The sequence below is a fragment of the Triticum dicoccoides genome, chromosome 2B (assembly GCF_002162155.2).
Source record: "Triticum dicoccoides isolate Atlit2015 ecotype Zavitan chromosome 2B, WEW_v2.0, whole genome shotgun sequence".
Lineage (NCBI taxonomy): Eukaryota > Viridiplantae > Streptophyta > Magnoliopsida > Poales > Poaceae > Triticum > Triticum dicoccoides.
This window is the reverse complement of record NC_041383.1, coordinates 617,210,021-617,218,042: the sequence shown is the minus strand read 5'-3', so window position 1 is coordinate 617,218,042 and position 8,022 is coordinate 617,210,021.

The window sequence follows — 8,022 nt, the reverse complement described above, 5'->3', positions numbered from 1 at the left end:
AGAGAGAGAGAGAGAGGCCACCGCTGTCGTGTTTAGATCTGGAGAGGCCGAGACAGTGTGAAGAGAGCAACACTAGCAAGCAAGCTTGGAGGCTCCTACCTATATAGTGGAGTAGTACTAGTTTTCTTTTGTCTACCGGAGCCGGCTTGACCTCGTCAATGACTGTCGAGAAGTCTTCATGCACCTGGCCCGGAGGCGCAGTTATCATCATTTTGATATGAAGCGCCAGATTATAACATATAACACGAAAAAAAATGCCACATGACAAGAAATCATAACCTCACTACCCAAAGGAGACAACATGAATCCCGACGGGCAAACTAGACGAGGAACAAATCTCAAATTAAAGATAAACTCGTAGAAAAGGGGTCCGTCGATAGATGTCCTAATTAACATAGCCGACTTGAGCTAGATGGCAGCCGAGTAGTCACTGTTCGTGCATGTGCCCCTAATGACTAGCCCAACTCAGTTGTCGCTGTTTAATCTTCGCAGTGATCTGAAGCACATGACACCTAATTTTGTGAGATGACAAGAAACCTTTTTTTAGATTTCTCACCACAACTATAGCCATGTACAACACAGCCTGCACGATATGTAGACGATAGCCAATCCAGGCGTCTCTGCTGGAGTCTGGTCACATGCATGGACGAACTGATCTTTCGTGTCTTGCAGGGATCGTCCAGGCACCAACGTAGTACAACACTTCTCTAGTCCTATCGCTCGTCTCCCTCTTCTATTAAGTCACCCGACTTGCGAGGCCGGGGAGTGTGCCTATGGTCGATTCTCAATTTCCGTCCCACATGTGTGTGCAAACGCAATATGACACGCGTTCCATTCGGAGAGCTGCATGCCAGACCGACCGACCATTTGGGGTGCAACGCGAACGCGACGGGCGTGTTGTATACTCCATACATGTGTACCGCCGTTTTCTAGATGCTTTGCTCCATGGCACGGGTGTAATCCATGGATACAAAATTAGTATACTGTATACTATTTAAAAGTCGAGGGCGGGGCTTTTCCTGCGCGGTAGGCGGCGGGGCAGTTCCGCCTAGTCGGTTCGACAGAGACGCGAAAAGACGAGGGAGTAGGCTGCTGCAAATGTAGGGACGTGTGATTTGATAGCGAGTTACTGCTGGATAGGTGGGGCCCTGTGATTTGACTTGTCATTATCATTTTAACTGCGGCACTACGGTTGGCGTGAGTCTCCCGATTCCTGACCACCTCCATACAAGTGCCTCTCCCAATGCTCCACCATGTAGTAGAGGCTGGCTCTTGCATGAGAGCCCACTTCTCCACTTTTTGCTTGCCTCTCTTTCCTCCACATATGCAAAAATGCGATGTAAAGCGCACTAGTGTACTAATTTTTACTTGCTCCTACAGGTGCTAAGCTTGCCACATAGGCATAAAGTCTTGTGTGGCAAGTTAATCAAGAAGAGAGATACTAGTTTGGTGACCCAAGGAAGAAACGGTGCTAAGCGCGTGTACCTAGGTGAAAAGACAATTTTGAGTCTATAGCTAATTAAATGAAGCAAACATAGCAACACCATTTCATTGGAAGAGGTCACTCCTTGGAAAATGCAATAAATACTAGTACTCCCGGTGTCCCATAATATAAGAGTGTTTTTGGCACTACACTAGTGTCAAAAACGTTCTTATATTATGGGACGAAGGGAGTATGAAGAAAGAGATAGAGAGGAGTAAAATAAATAAATACACTTATAGACAACAATGTTGTAGTATGAGTGACTAAGTGATGACTATGTATGACATGCCAACATCAGATAGCCTAACGCACCGCGTTAAATCTCAAAGGGCATGAACGCGCGAGCGACGTGACGGTCGTGGTAGGCGCGACCATGATACAGGCTGCTGGCAGCCCTTGGATCTGAGATCAAACGGTCGCATGCTAAGTTGCTGAAAATTTGCAGAATAACCCTCCAGGATAGGATATTCACCCATAGGTCTAGAATCACGCCATGCAACCGTTCGATCTCAGATCAAGGGCTCTCGGAAGCTCGTATCATGGGAGAATGGAAAGCCACTACCCTGCCGTTCGCACGCTGGCAGTTCGCTCCTACTCGTCCCCGCACGTCCTTTAATACTACGGCGGTTCGCTCCTAGTCATCTCGTCCATACGCATTACTGCAGTTCCACTAATCCTAACCCACCTCCCAAATCCATGGCATCCCAAATCTCCACGATCGACGGTGATTCGAGGACGTGGACGAGGACTCCGAGTAAGGTGGCAGTGTTGTTGCTCATGGTGGTTCTAATGCAGTGTCTACCGGAATAAGTGGAACGTTTAATTTCAGGTGTGCATAATTTAATTTGAGGGGTGTGTTCTGCTGAGCCCCCAGCAGAACTATGTTATGTTTCTTCTTGTTACTTTAACTCTTCAGTACGTACATACTAGTATTTCTTACATTTCATCTTTTAGTTGGTATAGTACTACCACTCATTTCTTCACATTAAATACGTACAATATATATGGCCAACATCATATAGCCAGCAGTTTAGTTGTCAAAGAATTTTAGGGTGCTTAGTTTTGTCAAAGAATTCCAGGGTGCTAGTTTTATTTGAGGGGTGGTTTGTGCTGGACACCATTATTGTGACTAGCCTTTTTAATAGTACTATATGCATAATTTGGCGACGAGTGCTCTCTATATGTACCACCTTTATTTTAATTTCAAGTTTTGCTCCATGGCGCAATCCATCGATACTACTGCTGTACAAAAGTATACATTTTTTAAAAGGCTAGAGGGTGGGGTAGTCTAACTTGGTCGGTCTCACGAGAGGCGAGGGCCTTTGTGATTTGATGGCTCATTACTGCTGGAAGGCGGGGCCTTGTGATTTGACTGCTCGTATAAATGCGCCGATGACCTGATCGAGGAGGAGCAAAGAACCGTGCGGTATAGTCAAGTTTTCCACTGGAGTAGTACTGCGACAGAGGAGCACGAAACATAGCAGCCCAGTGCCATATGGCGATAAAAAATGATCTAATTTGCTAGTCATCTCATTGTTAGCATTGTTCTATTCATTCCCTAAAAAAACCATTGTTCTATTCATGCCTCGCAGAGAACGTGACACGTGTGGCGAAACACCCGAAGCAAAAGATGAAACACAGGAGCAAAAGAAGAAGGAAGATTATCACCCCAAATGATCTAATTCGCCACAGAGTCGTAACTGCTTCTTCATCGCCTCCATGACCTCCATTTCCTTGCGCGTCTCCTCCGCCATCTTCTTCATTCTGTCCATGATGCGGGATTTCTCGATGCGAGCCTTCATCATCTGTTCCACAACCGCATTACGTACCTTGACAGTAGCCCGATAATCGATGCGGAGCTTCGCTAACTCCTCCTTCTGTTCCATGACGAGGGCCTGCAGCATCTTCATCTAGGAACTACTATTCTCATGCATCTTCTTCCAGCCGGCGTTCTTCTCCTTCAACAGGTCGATCTCATGGCAGAGCTTCGCCTTGTCCTCCTGAAGTCGCAGGATTTCGCCGGTCACCTTCTTCTCCGAGGTAATGCTCTTCTTCAGCAGCATCACCAAGCCGGCGGTCAACTCCCCTAGCTGATTGAGCTCAGCGGGCATGTCGTCAAGGCTCTCCTTCAGCAACTCCATCAAGCCTTGGATGCACTCCTTCTGCTTATTGAGGTGCTTCTTGAGCTGATCGGGCATGGCGTCGAGGGATAACGACTCCACCTCCGCCGGCTCGGCATGTTAGCCTCCACGGCTAGGGCACTCCTAGGAGCCATCGCCTGCCCGTGAGAGATCTTTTGAGGTCTCTGCATGGCGGCGAGCCCTCTCTTTTTTTCCGCAGCCTTGGTTGTCGTTCCCTTGTTACGAGTAGTTCTCTACCTAGAGCTCTGCTCACCGGCCAGGGCAATGACAGACGAAGAAGAAGCACTTATGAGGAGGAAAGGTAGAGTAGTTTTCCGTTAGGTAGTTCCCCTTTTTATAACCTAAGTGCTAGCACTAGTACTAATACCTGCATAGTGGGAACACGTTCAGGTTTGGTACGTACTAGTAGGTGTGAGAAGGCTTTCGAATGTGATGGGAACAAGGTAAAGATTAATTGATGGTTTTGGTTTCGAGGCCCGAAACGGCTCCCGATGAGTTTAGCGGAACATAAATTTCAAGTACTACACTCCTCAAATGCGTAAATATTATGTTACTGTCAAAAATTGGCACAAAATACGAAGGAGACCAATGGAAGTACTACTAGCAACCCACAATTTAACTACTCGCATGCGCGCAGTGGAGTAATAATGTCTTTCATCCGCCCTCACGTCCACTCAATTTACATGTGTTGTATTGATTGACCATCAATGAAGTGAACGACTTTACATGCGTCAAATTATCACATGGGGTGGATCTTGGTACAAAATTGTGTCCGCCCGTGTACCCGCGTGTGCGTGCGAGGGAATGAGTGTGTGCGTGGCATGGGTGCACATCTTCGCTTCGTGCATGTACCGCCAGTATGGCTCAGGGAGGACGAGTACATTCTTCTGGAACCAGCAGCATGTCACTGTGATCAATCCACGCAAGGAGGTCGCGACAACACCTCCACATGTGCCATGTGGATTCATGAACTGTAAGAGAGACACTGTGTAGCTGCCATTGGTATTCTAATTTACGTGTTTTGCACATACTCGAAGTACTTTTAAGGTACACATGCATTGCACGCATCAGATTTTGCAACCAAATTATGAATAAATACCACACTATAGCATGTAAGCTCTGAGTCATATATGCCTGATGTAGCTCTTCGTTTAATTCTTATAGTTCATCTCATTCAAAACCAATTAGTTTTTATAAAAAAGCTAAGAACGCGGGAATAGGAAAAACATGGGATTATAGTGGAATGTCGTCTTGAATCCTATGGGATTGTACGAGTGTTTGATTGTGCATAGAAAAAACGCAGAATTCTTTCAAAGAGGTTTGAGTGGATAGGATGTTTCCTATGAAATCTAGTGCAAATGAATCATATGGAAAAATTCCTATGGTTTACAATCCTACGAATCAAACAACCAAGATAGGAAAAATTCCTAATGATTAGAATCCTCCAAAATTCCTTTGAGAATCCTTTGAATCAAAGAAGCCCTTAATCTATTTTATGATTCATGGAATTATGCGTTGTAAAGCATAAAGTAAAAACAAATAATGGCAATTCAACTAGAAAAAAAGTTTGGGCAGTTATGATACGGAAGATTCTAGAACAAAAGAGAACCACTGTTGTTTTGAGGTTTGTGCATTATGCTTAAGTTCAACCATGGAGTTTGCTAGATTTTACATGTGGCAAAATCCGGTGGGGGGCTACAAGATGGTGCGAGGGGCCGAGTGGAGGGAGACTATGAAGGAATGCACAAGTGCGAGATCAATATTTAGAGAGAGGGGGCGAACATGTGCGCTGTTGCACGCAGTGGCGGAGCCATGAAAAATAAATGAGCTAGGGGGGCAAGCATTGCTAATCCTTTACGAGGAGGTTCAATTCATGAATTTAAACCATTTTTAGCAGCAATTGTCTAATGATCACATTCATATTAGCCTCGATATATAGTGATGTTAGGGGGGGCAGGGCCCTTACTGCCCCCTGCCTTCGCCATTGTGCACGCGTCTGGGAGATGAAGCAGAAGGCATGGATGATGAGAGGGGGACGTTGGATATATAATAAATGTGGGTGTATTAGCTATATATGTTAATCCTATATAGAGAGGTATAGATTGATCGATGTGGGCGTGGGAAAGAGGGTGAAACCTCACTTGATATATCGATTGATCGGTTTGTGTGGAAAACTATGAAAGACCTAGCTATATACACACATACATAGAGGAACATCGATCGTTGCGCATGCACGCGTGAGAGATAAAGAATGCCCAGTATGATGGAGAGGGGGATGTGTGTGCGTGTGTGCCTTCATGGGAGAACGACCTGAAGAAAAAGATTGCATGCGTGCGATGGATAATGCCGACTGGTAGTGTGTGTGCATGCATGCACGAGAGAAAGTTAGTGGTACAATTATAAAGAGAAGACTACTATGTGGGTGTAAAAGAATAGCTGAGGTCATAATCAATGTAAAGTTTAATTCAAATATTTGAATAAGAGATCCTGATGTTTGAAACCCATGCATGCATGAATATAATGGAGATCTGCACTGTGTGGTTTGGAAACAAGCATGTTGTAATGTATACACATTGAACAAGGTCCGACTGATTTGAATGTGAGATACCGATGGCAGACATCATTTGGCCACGTCGCATCCGTGCATGGACACACTATTCTAATTGGAGATGATGGGCGGCTTTCGCATCACATATCTATATCTATACCCATATATATATATATATAATTTTATATTTTTTTTATTGTGTGCGGGTAACTTTAACTTTGAAAGACGGTCGTTGGATGAGGCGAATCCAATGGTCCAAAGATGGCAAATTTGAGCACTACTGGCCGTTGGATATCATCTAGATTCCACCAGATTTCTCCACATGTATAATCTAAAAGACTCGATGGTTGAACTAAGCATAATGCACAAACATCAAAACACAAGCACTTCTTATTTGTTCTAGAATCTTCCATATCAGAATTGCCCAAATGTTTTTCTACATGATTTGCCATTATTTGTTTTTACTTTATGTCTTACAACGCACAATTCCATGAATCTTAAAATAGATTAGCTTTATTATAAAAACTAGATGATTTTGAATGAAATGAACTATAAGAATTAAACGAACATCTACATCATGCATATATGACTCAAAGCTTGCATGCTATAATGTGGTATTTATTCATAATTTAGTTGCCAAATTTCATGCGTGCAATGCACGTGTACCTTACTCTAGTCTAAATGGTGTTTTTGTGTGTGTTGTGCGTGTTGAGGTGCAAATTGTCTTTTTTTTGGTACATGTTAAGCTTGTTCTTCTGAAATTTCTAGCCGCGCCTTGTTATGCCAAAAATTCAAGCTACCGTCTTTGTCTATCGTGCTGCGAAACTCCCGCCTCTTCAACCCGCGCCTTGTTAGCCCAAAATATTTAAGATATATCTTTGTCTCGTTGTGCTCCGACAACTCCCTCCATCTCAACCCGCGCCTTGCTATTCTGAAATTACAATGCGCGCAAAAACTCCCACCTCCTATGAAATCCCGACACACGAAATGCCCGTGGTACCCCTGAACCGAAAGAACCGCCTCAAATCGGTGGGGGTACTTTCGTAACTTACCCCACATTTTAGACAAGCACGTCTCTAAGCCATGGTTCCCCACTGCCATCCCATTCGCCCACCCATTCGTACACGGAGGCCGCGAAAACCCGCGACAAAACCCCACACCCTACTCCATCCGCCACCCAGCTGGAGCCTCTTCCCCAACGACGTCGTCCACAGCAACACCTCGACGTCCCTTATCCACCGTACCAGATGAGGATCCGTCGTCGATCTTGTGGTCCCGCTGGTTCAGCCACCCCGTCTTCCACCTCCAAGGAGCTGCCCCGACGTTCCCCTCGTCTTTCGTGCAACCTCCATTCCCACACCGCAGTCTTCACCTGCACCACCGGAAGAGCTTAATCATCACGATTTCCTCGGATGAAGCTGCGGCCTAATCGGCTCCACCAAAGAGGTTGTACACTAATCGGTCGTGCTGCCGGCACTCGGTCCCGAGCCGACACGATGCTGCCGGCGCTCGGTCCCGAGCCGACAAGGCGCGGCTCCATCCACGGCGGCGGTGGCGGCCACTTCCTCCACGGTGTCGCTCCCTCGGCGGCGACGTCCACATCAGTAGGAGATGCTGCTGCTTTAGCTCTCACTCATGCTGCTGCTCTGCTCTTGCTCTTGGTACCCTGCCTGGTCTGCTCTTGCTATTACTCCTGCTCGCGCTGCTGCTCTCGCTCTTGCTCTTGCTTGCGATGCTGCTCCGATTTAGCTACACTTCAGTCAACTGAATCGACTTTTGGGTTAGTCGATTTTCAGGGGGTGGGGGCTCGCCGGGGTGAAGGAAGAACCAGCCGCTACGAGGAGGGGGGC